Genomic DNA, 12750 nt, shown 5'->3' on the forward strand with positions numbered 1-12750 from the left:
GTGTGTGTGTGTGTGTGTGTGTGTGTGTGTGTGTGTGTGTGTGTGTGTGTAGTTTGATACAGTCTTGCTCTGTTGCTCAAGCTCCTTCAAGGCCTGGCAGACTGTTCTCCAGCCTTACCCTTTGGCACAGCTGAGGCCACAGGCATATGCCTCCATACCCACTTTAGGATTGTTTTTCCCAACTCCAACTGAATTGTCCAAACATCTCATTCTTGAAGAATGAGTATTCTGATGAGCTTGATCAAAGAAGTTGACTTCATAAACAACAGAAAGCAACAAAAAAAGGAAAACTGCTCTGTCATCTAGGGTTGGACCCTCCAGGGTCATGAGCAAAAACAAATCTTTTCCATAAGTTAGCCCAGGTGTGGCACTGGTGGGAAGCAGTCAAAACTTTAAGATCAGGAAGTGTGGATTCCAGAGCGGCTCTTCCACAGCCTAGTTAAGAATTCATCTCTTAATTTGTTTGCAACTTTCTGTTATTGCTCATACTTCAGATCCACAAATGCCATTATTATCAGACAATTGCAGTATGTCAGACACGTTTTTTTAGGTCAACGCTATAGCCTAGACTTGACCTTGAACTCACGATCTCTTGCTTTGGAAGCCTCCCAAGGGCAGACTAAAGGTGCACACTACCACATCGACTGTGACAGCATCTTTTGTTTGCAATGAACCTTTCATTAATAAACCCGTGCATACTTTATACACTTAACCATTTGAGTTGGATGTGACTAGTTCTAGGGTAAAAGCAGAAACCTGGCTCATAACTCACTTATCATCCCATATCTTTAAATCAAGGTGATTTCCAGAAGAACCCATTTTGGCTTTGCTGCATGATCCAGATGTTCTGTCTTCTCTTGATAGTTTAAACAGCCAAGTATGCAAAAATGATCAGCACTGTAGGGAGTAGTGTGATTAGCTAAACTAACAGTCCTACTTCTAGACAAAAAATTGTGAGGTACTGCAGGGATTTGCTTACACATCTCGAAGGGATTAAAAATATATACTCTTTAATGCACCGTGTAATGAAGATTGTTGGATAAGTTAAATTGCCAGTTGCTGAAAGCTCTGCCTCTGTAAGGTGTGACTTAGGAAAATCATAAGTATAAGAAATAGTAAGAGCTGGGGATGAAACAGTGCTGGCTTCTGCGAGAAACGCAGGATCCAACCAACAGGGGAGAGGAGAAGTCACCAAGCAGGCCAACCTAGAGGTATAATCAGGGAAAGAATCTAACGTAGAAAAAGTAGAATCAAATACTCATGCGTGTCTACACGAACAGCCATATCCTCATAAAAATTACTTTATGAATACTGTATTTACATACTAATACTGTACACAACCAGTATCTCTCTAGGTTAAGGAGAGAAAAAAACAAAACCCCTGCTAATCCCTACAAACAAACGTTTTATCGCTTAGTTCCCGCTGCTCCCCCTTCCATTTGCTAGCTTCACGCACCGGAAGGTTCCCCTTCCTCTAGGCGGAGAAGGTGAAGCCAGGGCGGAGTCTTATCTCTCAGCAGCCTCACCTAGCTCGGCTGGCGTCCTCACCGCGGGCGCCCCGTCGCCCAGAGTTCCTCCCCGGGCCCGGCGCGGCCCCGCCTTCCCAGCGCGCCGGGTCTCCCCAGCAACGCTTCTGCCTGGGGCGCGACGGGCACGTGACCCCCGCGTCACGTGACCGGTCAGTCGGCGTCCTCTCGCTGGGTGGTGTAGCCTGCGCGCTGACCCAGCGGCCCTGCGGCGTCTGGCCTGTGTCATGCAGGAAGCGGGCCGCGCGCGGAGCTCGGCGCCCACCTGAGCTGCTTGCGCCGAGGTGCGTGGCGGGGGCCCGCGCCCCGGGGCCGCCAGGGGTGTGGCCGCTGGGAGGTCGCGACAGGTGGCTGCGTCGCCGTCGCCGCCCCAGGAGAGGCCGCGTGCAGCGGGGCGGGGTCCGGTCACCGGATCTGCAGGCGGCCGGAGGCCTCGGGCGGTCTCAGGTGAAGTCCTGCCCAGGCTGGGCGGCGAGGACGTGCAGCGAGCAGCCCTTCCTGCCTTTGCCTCTGCCTCAGTTTCCACATCCGCGATGGGAGTGTGGACTCCTGCTCTCTGAGTGCCTGACGTGGCGTCTGGAGAGTCCTGCTCAAGTAGAAGCGCTGGAGGGAAAGCGTAGGTAGGCTGCTTTGCATTTTAATTGCCGCCCTTTTGCTAGTCTTTAAAAATGTTTTTCTTGGAACCGACTTGGATTCTCCATCTGAGTCAGGTTTTTGATGGAGAACTTATTAGGGAGAACCATAATGGCTCATGTTCTCACGATGAGTCCTCCCTTAAGGGAAAAACAAAACAAAATAACCAAAACCCGCTTCTCTGAAAGCCCCTTTGAAACCGGGAGGGGTGGGGTGGAAGAAAACCCTTTCTTCCTCTTTGTCTCCCCCACTTTAAGGACACACAGTGGTCACACAGCTGACAAGATTTATTATGCAGTGGTGCTGGTTTTGTTGTTATTAATTTGATGGTGTCTGAAATAAATGTAATGTATGGCCCTTCCCCCCCCCTTTTTTTTATTTCGTTATGCAATTAGAGAGATAATCAGTGTATAACTTATCTCCTGGAAAAAGCACTAATATTTCTGATCAGTCCCAGGAGGAGCAAGTGTGTGTTTATATAGTAGAGTTCACACCTGGTTGCTTGCTTAGTTACTCAAAATGGGAGTGGAATACTTCATTTAGAATACTCAAATCACATTATGTGAAAAAGAATGTATGAGCTACACTTGGTAGAGTTATGGTATGACATAGATACTTTTTTTTAAAAAGCTAAATGTTGAAAATCTGAAGCAAGGGAATTTGGAGTTTTGAGAGATTCCGTTTAGGAGGAAAAAAAATACCCTGTTGGTTCCACTGAGTGAAACCGTACCGAGTGTGAAGTAGTGGGGTCCAGCCAGAGGCAGTTAGCAGGAAAGTTAAAATAAAAGCAGCATGTACTTCCTTAACTTCTTGCTTCTGGAGACTTTATTGATAAGAGAGGTACTGAACTTTGATGCTAGAAGGGAAAACTGTTGAGCGTGATGGCACATGCCTATAATCCTGGCACTGGGACGGTAGAGGCAGAAAACACATTTTTGAAAAGTTTGTCCCCTGTGAGGGGAATGGACCTTGGAGGTCTAACAACAGTGCCACCCAGGTGCGCTATGTCTTCTTTTTCAAGATGATTCACTTCCTTTACCTTCACTTTAAGTGAGGTAATTAGGTTTTTGGTGGTTGTTGTTTTGGTTTGGATTTTAGCTTCTGTTCTTCAGTATGGAATTTGTTTTTCGTGGCTTGGCTACAACTAGGATTGAAAAATACAGTATTCACAATTAAATACGAATTTCAGGTAAACATAAGATATGTGGGACATACCTGAACTAATTCATCATTTACTTGAAAACTGTTCACTTGCTTTTTGTTGTTGCTAAATAGGAGTGCTTTAGCGCCAATATATTTGTTTCACTTAAGTTAGCACTAGAAAAAAAAATTAGCCCAAGGCCTAGATTGGATGTGATTGATTTTCCTGTTAAGCTTCTCTGTTGGGGGATACAGATGTGGCTCTGTAGCAGGGGCATGCTTAGCACACGTGGGGCCTCTGTCCAGTTTCCAACCCCAAACAAAACACCAGAGCAAAAAATGAAGACACCTCTTTATTATAGTTGAACCATCTACTTGAAGGGCATCACTCTGTCACATGTGTTATGTTCCTTTTTCTCTGCCAAGTGGTCTTTCTTTCTGGGGATTGAACATAGGGTCTCATACCAGGCAACTGCTTAGGCACTGATCCACAGCCAGTTGTTCTTTTGTTTTTTAATTTCATAATGAGTACTGGATTTACATTGTCTCCTCCTCTTTCCATTCCTCCCTTGTGCCCCCAAACTCCCTCTGAAATTGATGGCCTAAGCCTCTTATTCTTTAATTACTATTGTTTTACACACACACACACACACACACACACACACACACACACACGAATACAACTTGTTGAGTCCCCTTAGTGTTGCTTGTATGTGTATGTGTTAAAGGCTGACTACTTGAGATTGGAGAATTGGGTAACCTATTAGGAAGCTTGTCCTAGGAGAAGACTGATTTGCTCTCTCTCTTAGCAGCCATTAATTATATGTAGCTCCTCTTCCAAGGGTGAGGCTTTATAAGATTTCCCCCGTTCACACTGGCATGTCAAAAGGTGTTGTCATCCTTCAGGTCTTGCTTAAGAAACCATGCTGTTCCCAGAAGCAGAAAGACACACATGTATATACTCAACTTATAAATGGATATTAGACGTATAATATTGGATAAACATACTAAAATCTGTACACCTCAAGAAGTTAAGGAAGAAGGAGGATCCTGGGTAAGATGATCAATCCTCATTCAGAAAGGCAAACGGGACAGACATCGGAAAAAGGAGAAAACCGAGAATAAGACAGGAGCCTACCACAGAGGGCCTCTGAAAGACTCTACCCAGCAGGGTATCAAAGCATGCTGAAGTTCATAGCCAAACCTTGGGCAGAGTGTAGGGAATATTATGAAAGAAGGGGGAGATAGAAAGACCTGGAGGGGACAGGAGCTCCATAAGGAGAGCAACAGAACCAAAATATCTGGGCCCAGAAGTCTTTTCTGAGACTTGATACTCCAACCAAGGACCATGCATGGAGATAACCTAGAACCCCTATACAGATGTAGCCCATGGCAGCTCAGTGTCCAAGTGGGTTTCCTAGTAAGGGGAACAGGGGCTGTCTCTGACATGAACTAAGTGGCTGGCTCTTTGAGCACCTTCCCCTGAGGGGGAAGCAGCCTTACCGGACCACAGAGGTAAACAGTGCAGCCAGTCCTGATGAGACCTGATAGACTAGGGTCAGATGGAAGGGGAGGAGGACCTCCCCTATCAGTGGACTTGGGGAGGGGCATGGGAGGAGATGAAGGAGAAGGTGGGATTGGGAGAGGATGAGGGAGGAGTCTACAGCTGGGATACAAAGCGAAGAAACTAATTAATTAAATAAATAAATTTAAAAAAGAAAGAAAAGGAACCATACTGTTGATTTTGTGGCTGCAGCTTCCCTGTCATATACAAAGCACACTGTCTTGCAGCACTGTGCCGCATCCCGGGCATCCGGCTCCTTTATCTTTCCACCCTGTTTTCTTATACGTTCCCTGAGCCGTAGTCATAGGGGTTGTGGTATAGCTATATTAGGGCTGCTCACCCCCATAATCAGTTTTTCTCTGCGTTTTGCTCACTTGTGGCTTTCTGTGATGGTTCCTGTCTGTCACAGAAAGAAGCTTCTTTGATGATGGATGAGACCTACACTTCTTTGTGGGTATGAGGATAAGTATTCACAATGCAGTTAGAAATTATGCTGATTAGCCAGGCTCTGTGGCACACACTTGTAACTCCAGCACTCAGGGAGGCAGAGACGGGCGGATCTCTTTGAGCTTGAGGCCATCCTGCAATATAAATCAAGTCCAGGACAGCAAAGGCTGCACAGAGAAACCCTGTCTCAAACACTACCCCCCACCCCAAGGGGGGAAAAATGCTGATTTACTAAAGTATGTTGTCTTCTAAGGTCCTGGGTCTCACCAGTCAGAAGTAGTTGGCTAGATTTATAATATGAGTCTTAGGCTCCTCCTGTTGAGCTGGCCTTAGATCCAGTTAGATGACTGTTGGTTACTCTGAGTGTCAAGTGCCAGTTCCTTTGTTACTTCGCTGTTGCTGTGAAGAGACATCTTGACCAAGGCAACTTGTAAAAGAAAGCACTTAACTGAGGGCTTGCATACAGTTTCAGAAGGTGAGTCTGTGACCATTGTGGGGAGCATGGCAGCAGATAGGCAGTCGTGGCACAGGAGCTGGAGTCAAGGGCTGACATTTGATGTTGGCTTCTGATTAGTTTTAATTTGAAGTGTACTTTTTATTATTAATTACACTTTATTCACTTTGTATCCCCCCATAAGCCCCTCCTGATCCCACCCTCCCTCCCACTTCTTCATGCATGCCCCTCCCCAAGTCCACTGATAGGGGAGGTCTTCTTCTCCTTCCTTCTGATCTTAGTCTATCAGATCACATCAGGAGTGGCTGCATTGTCATCTTCTGTGGCCTGGTAAGGCTGCTCCCCCCTCAGGGGGAGGTGATCAAAGAGCAGGCCAATCAGATTATGTCAGAGGCAGTCCCTGTTCCCAATACTATGTAACCCACTTGAACACTGAACTGTCACGTGCTACATCTGTGTAGGGGTTCTAGGTTATCTCCATGAATAGTCCTTGGTTGGAGTATGAGTCTCTGGGAAGTTCCCTGTGTTCAAATTTTCTGGTTCTGTTGCTCTCCTTGTGTGGTTCCCGTCCTCTCCAGTGAAGTGTATTTTTTTTTTTTTTTTTTTTTTTTTTTTTTTTTTTATCAGGAAAGAGATACTTGCTTGCTTCCTGGTCCCATTTGCTTGGAATGGGGTGTTTGTTTGCATTCTATTGCTGTGATTTGCACTATGACCAAATATAACATGAGGAGAAAAGAGTTTATTTCAGCTTAAAGTCCATCATGAAGAGAAGTCAGGGCAGGAACTGGAGGTAGGAACCTGGAGGCAGGAACTGAAGCAGAGGCCTTAGAGAAAAGCTGATTACTACTAGCCTGCTTCCTGTGGCTTGCTCACTCTGTTTTATTATAGCATCCAGGACCATCTGCTCCAATGTGGAACTCCCCACAATGAGCTAGGGCCTCCCACATCAATCATGAATCAAGAATATGCTCCAGAACTTACTATGGGCTAATCTGATGAAAACAATTTCTCAATAGATGTTCTCTTCCCAAATGACCCTAGCTTGAGTCAAGTTGACAAAAACCAAAGCAGCTCACATATTTTTTCCATCCTTTCACTTTAAGGTAGCTTCTTTCTTTAAGGAAAGTAAGATGCATTTCTTATAGACAGTGGATAGATGAATTTTGTCTCTTTCTTCTTCTTCTTTTTAATTAACCCAGCATCCTTTGTTCTAATGCTTCTAGGCAGCAGCTGCTACCGGTCCAGCAATCCTGTCTAGATCTCTGTCTCTGAGGTGTTAGCTTATGGCTCCCATCTTGGTGCTTTTCCACCATCTTCAGCCCCTCCAGGGCTTGGAGGACCCGGCAGACCACACTCTTAGAACCTCTGCTGAAATGAGTAGGGCTGACTCCATTTCTTTGTCATCCTCAGTAGATCTTGGTCATGGAGCCAACCCCTGCTCCACCATGGAGGTACAGGTGCTGCTCTGTGGAAGCAGCTCGTGTGTGGAACCAGTTCTCGTCATAGGGGGCAAGCTCGTTATGTTTGGCCACCTTGACTGTGTCCACCCATTCGGGGACTTTCAGCTTCCCAGATTTTTTTAGGAAGGCTGCCAGAGCTCTGATGAACTCCTGCTGGTTAATGTCTTTTTGGTACAGTCACACACATACACAACCGCTGTGTGTATATGAGCTTTCATATTGTTTCTGCTTTTGTGCTCTGACCTGAGCATGTAGCCTTTTTCCTTTGGTTGTATGTCTGATGTGAGCATGTAGGCAGGTGCAGAAGCTGGTTGGCTGGAGCTGTACAAGGGACAGCCAGTGCATAAGCCTCTTGATTGAGGATAGTTCAGGAAGAGGTGGTGAATGATCTGTGTGTCTGTCTAGGCCTGCTGGTGTGAAGTAGGTTCATGGGCTGGTGGTGAGCGGCAGCAGGATCAGATTGAGTAACCATGCCTGGTGCACAGTGTTAACTTTACTATTGCTGAGTTCTGTTTTCATGTGCTTGGGCCGTTTCGCTTTCCTGTTAGCAGGGTCAGAGAGTTCTGCTACCCTGCCTGTGTGCTCACCAGTGTTTAGTATAAGAAAATCAATTGTCTAATGAAGGTATGAGAGTGTCTAAAGAACTCATACACAGCAGCAAGACAACAAGTACCTTTTACTATCAGACATGCCAACCTAGCAATGTACAGAGAGAGCTAAACCAGAAAACAAGCAAAGGATTTGATTGGGTATTTCTTCAGATAAGACAAATAACTGACCAGTAAACAGAAAAAATGCTGAAGGCAAATGCAAATAAAGATCACAAGGAAGATCTGGGTTGTTATCAGAAGTCTAACTTGGCTAGTAATTACAAGGCCAAGAGTTCAGTCCCCACCCCATTTTACAGTGAAATACCGTATCACACCTGCTAGCATGAGTAAAATTTAAAAAGACAGATAAAAAAAGTGTTAGTGTGGTTGTGAAGAATTGGAATTTCTCTATTTGGCCAGGGGACAATGTGAAATAGTCTGGCAGTTTCTCCAGATTATATACAGTGATACATCATGACATTGTGGTTGCATTCCCAAGTAATATACCCATGAAGAATGTAAACATAAACCATGCCAAACCTAACACATAAACCTGTGCTATTTAGAATAGCTCAAAAGTAGAAACGACTTGAATTTACCAGCTGATGGAGAGGGAATTGGAAACTCAAGGCCAGCCTGCCTGCATAGTGAAACCTCATTTTAAAAATTAAGGGAAATTGTGGGGAGAAGACGGTATAGATACTTAAATATGTAACTCATTCATGTCTTTCTCTATTGGTAGCTATAGTATGCTCCAGATTTTGCCTTTTATAATGGTGTTGGCAGTGACCATTCTTGTATATATATTTTTAAACATTTGTGATATGATTATTACGTTATAGAGTACTGAAAATAAGACTCTTGAGGATTTGTGATGGATGGTAGCAGTTGTTTGCCTTATGTTCAGGGAAGCTGTGCTTTCATTAATGAAATGTAGATGCGTTGTACATTACCTTTTTATTTTGATACTGGAGGACTTGGCTGTCTTAAACTCTTCATTTACCTTTACTGTACTCTTTGATCTTGGTTATAGTCCTATTTTTAGTGAAATCAATAATGAATATTTAATCGGTGACCCATTGTTGAATCACTGAGTCACCTACAAGCCTGTGACTGTATCCTATCTCTTTAAAAAACTTTAGCTATCAAATTTCCTCTCTAGTTTTTCAAATGCAAATTTTAATTTTTTCCTGATGTTTATTATCTGTGTTGAGGTATTAATATTTACTGTTGATATATCTTTTAGTTAAGCAGCGGTTATTCCTAAACAGCTGTATAACCAAATCACCACACAGAGACTGGGATTTATTTAATTAACCTAGAGCACAATACTGGGCAATAGTCACTCCATCCTAAACCTCCAAGCCCGCATAGTTTCCTACCATTCAGATTCACCCATTATACTTGCTTTTAGTCATATCTTAGGTCAGATTCATTTCTCCACGTGGTTCCAAGACTTCTCCTTAAGATTCTCTCCTCTCCTCTCCCCCTGCTTCCTTCCTCTTCCTCCCACTCTGGACCAGGATGTCCCACCCTATCCTCTCCATTGCTCAACATTGTGGCTGGTTGTTTTAACTGACAATTTAGAGAACAAATGGTGGCATGTTTACACAAACTTGAGACAGGTGATGTTTAGAATAAGCATCACAATGCAGTGTCCAGCTTGAAACCAGATAATTCGGGAGAGAAATCAGCATCTGAATGAACAAGGGTAAATTGTATACATTCCAAAAGAACATTTTACCAACACATCTGTCATTGTTTCCTTTCGCTGTGCTTTTCTGGGAAACCCTTTTCTTATTCCAGACTAATGAAATAAGAATGCGATTTGTTTGCACTCAAAAAGTTTTGAAAAACATCTAAGCTATACTGTATTGTAATAACAATAGCAACAACTGCATATTTCTGCAATGCAAAATCCAACAGAAGTTGGTATTATTTCCTCCATTTGTAGCCATGCCAAGACAGCAGAGGGGTAGTTAGCTGGAGTATCTCAAGTGAATGCGGAGAGGCATTCTAAGCCAGACCAGACAGTGGCTTCTACAGTGTAGTGACCAGGATTAGGTCACATGACATCTAACATAATTGGAAGAAGACTGGAAGATACAATCTTATTGATTTCTCAGGAACAGTGAACTGTAGTGAGTGAGGAACACTGATGCTAGCTGTTCCACTCCTCAGACTGTGTCATTCTGCCTGGGACACACAGCACACAATACTCTATGTGAAGAAAGCTGACCAGAGTCCCTTCCAGTTAATGGCTGCTGGTTCAAAGTGCAGGATCTTTGTCTTGTTCATGGCTGTCAGTTCAAAGTGCAGAATCTGTCTTGTTCATGGCTGTCAGCTCAAAGTGCAGGATCTCTGTCTTGGAAGAGCCTCTGGGAAATGCCTGAGAATATGAAGCTCTCTTTAGCTAGGCTTCTCTCAGTGCTTCATGCTGGGGATGAGCTCCGTGCCACTCACTAGAGGCTAGCTTGCTTTTATATGAGTATCTTTGTGGTAGTCAGTGCAAAAGTTGATGCTTTAATAATTTGGCGGACATGGTGACTCACGCCTGTAATCCCAGCACTCAGGGAGGCAGAAGCAGCCAGATCTCTGTGGGTTCGAGGCCAGCCTGGTCTACAAAGGGAGTCCAGGACAGCCAAGGCTACACAGAGAAACCCCTGTCTCAAAAACAAAAACAAACCCCAAAATAACAAAAAAAACCCTTGATTTTCATGTTGAAATAACCTTCCATTTTATTCTAAGAGGCTACTTACTATAAACTTTTATACCTTATCTTGAGTTGTTAAAATGTAATTTAAGTATATTTAGTACTTTAAGTACTTTTTACTTGAGATTTTATTTAAGTACAAATACTTTGAAGAATTACTAGAAGCCTTAAGTTCAACATTGCTGTGGCAGTTGTAGGGATGTTTTAGGACTTACCCAGATGGAATATGAGCTTAGCAGGATGACTAATGTCACTGGTCACTGATTTGACCATTTAACCCCTGACCTGGCTTTGTCAGTGTCATGTGGGATGATAACCACTTCTTCAATGGGGACCTTGTGAAAATTAATTGAGGTATTGTAGGCCAGAGATTTACATATGCAGAGCACAGACCTGCTGTTAACATTTGACATAGGTATTTATTCTAATGAAAAGTGCTCATAAAAATGCAATTTATCATCACAAAATGGGATTAAAAAAAACCTTGCCTTTAAAAAAAATGTCACCACAAAACATTAAGAAACTGCAGTCCTGTTAAATAACATTTTACTATTTGGTACAACTCCAAGGGCAGGACCCAGAATCTCCAGTTCATCTGCGGCTTTCCCAAGTGGCTGCTTGAGCACTGGCAGGATCTTGCTTTTCTTGTTGCCTTCTCTACTCATTTATAAAGGTGAGATTGGCTGTTAGTAGATTGGTCTCCAGCTTCATTCTAGTTTGGCCATTTTATAATTGCCTATCATTGATATAGTCTTTGTTTCTCTCTGTCCCTCCCTCACTCTTTTCCTCCCCCTCTCTCATTTTTTAATGTTTACCCGTGTGTACCTGTGTGTGTGTGTGTGTAGGGTGCGTTATACCTGTGTGTGTATACCAAGGTACTCTTGTGGAGGTCAGGTTCTCATACTGTGTGCGTCCTGAGGGTGCAGGCCTGGTGGCAAGCACCTTTTCCCTGATGAGCCATCTTACTGACCTTGTCATCCATTCATGATTGTATGGCATAAAGAGCTAGATATAGCGCTATTTGGGACAAAATAATATCTCCCAGCCTAGAGAATTAAACAACAACAACAACAAAAGGCTTGGAGTTGGAAGAGCAGATGATGTGAGAGAAACCTCGGGGTGATGTACTGAGAATCATTAAGCTTTGTTCATATGTTCAGATCACCACCTGTAGTTCAGAGGAAGGCTCTGTTGATTCAGTATAAAGGACACATTTCTGTGGTTTTGTTTCTTAGCTGTGCTGAGATTGAACCCTGGGCCTCAGGCTTGTGATATAAGCCCTCACCAGCTCCATGCTTCATTTTTTTGTTTTTGTTTTTAAAAGGCAGGCCTCGAACTCCTTCCTCAATCTCCCACTGCAGGACTGATGTATGTGCTGCCTTAAAGACTTCCTAATGGGCACGTTTCTAATGGTTCTTCCTGTTTAGTGTTGAAGTGAGCTGCCGTAAGTGGAAAGTACTCCCTAATACTAGGGACAAAAGTCACGTTAGACACGAAAGTGATATTTGGGATGAAGGTCAGAGTTACTTGTGTCTCAGCCAGACTGGGTACTACAGGACTTCTCCAGCCATCTGGCCTTCATCAGAGAAAATCATGACTCAATAAAAATAAGTAAGGAGTTAAAAGAAGGAGGCCCTGTTGTGTGATTTGTTGATCGTGAGGGTGGCCGAGTGTAGCAGGGTAGCTGTGTTCTGAGTGCTTTCTGCCTTGCATCTGGTTTGGGTGGAGGTTGAGGCTGAGTGTTGTTTATTACCGGTTTTCACAGTGCCACTGCTCTAACTCATTTGCCCTTTTTGATGATTCTCCTGAGAGCAGCACTGTTATTTTCTTCTTGACCGGCCTTCTGTACTTGCCACCTCTCTCCTGCCTGACCAAAGCTGGGCCTGTGCATAGGAGGCCTTCTGCATTGATGAGATACTCACCTCAACTTGTTCTGTGGGTCTTTGCCAGCTCTGTAGGAGGTGTTTGCTGGCCTGGGCAGTTTTGATAGTTGTTATCTTCTCACTGTTGCTGCTCAGAAGCAGCATCTGAAGAAACACAAGATAATGCCAGGAGAAGGCATACATACCACTCTTCTTCAGCTATAACTTCTTGTTCTTGCCTGAGGGTAGAATTTTGATACCCAAAGGAACAGTTCTCCCACTTTCTTGTAGCATCTGGAATCTGGGTAAGGTCGGTGTGTGTGTGTGTGTGTGTGTGTGTGTGTGTGTGTGTGTGTGTGTG

General features: G+C 44.0%; 1 protein-coding gene and 1 pseudogene across 2 annotated transcripts in view; one reads left to right on the top strand and one right to left on the bottom strand.

Moving 5' to 3' along the window:
- The first annotated feature begins 1684 nt into the window (after positions 1-1684).
- Positions 1685-12750, top strand: part of Marchf8 (membrane associated ring-CH-type finger 8) — an 84951-nt gene continuing 73885 nt past the window's right edge. For both annotated transcript variants that reach the window (XM_055604123.1, XM_055604122.1), the window contains exon 1: positions 1685-2146. The gene's annotated coding sequence lies outside the window, so the exon portion shown is untranslated. The remainder of the gene's footprint in view (positions 2147-12750) is intronic.
- On the bottom strand, positions 6984-10800 carry LOC129674266 (40S ribosomal protein S19-like; annotated as a pseudogene).

This window comes from Psammomys obesus, unplaced genomic scaffold (assembly GCF_907164565.1).
Source record: "Psammomys obesus unplaced genomic scaffold, mPsaObe1.curated_primary_1811, whole genome shotgun sequence".
Taxonomy (NCBI): Eukaryota; Metazoa; Chordata; class Mammalia; order Rodentia; family Muridae; genus Psammomys; species Psammomys obesus.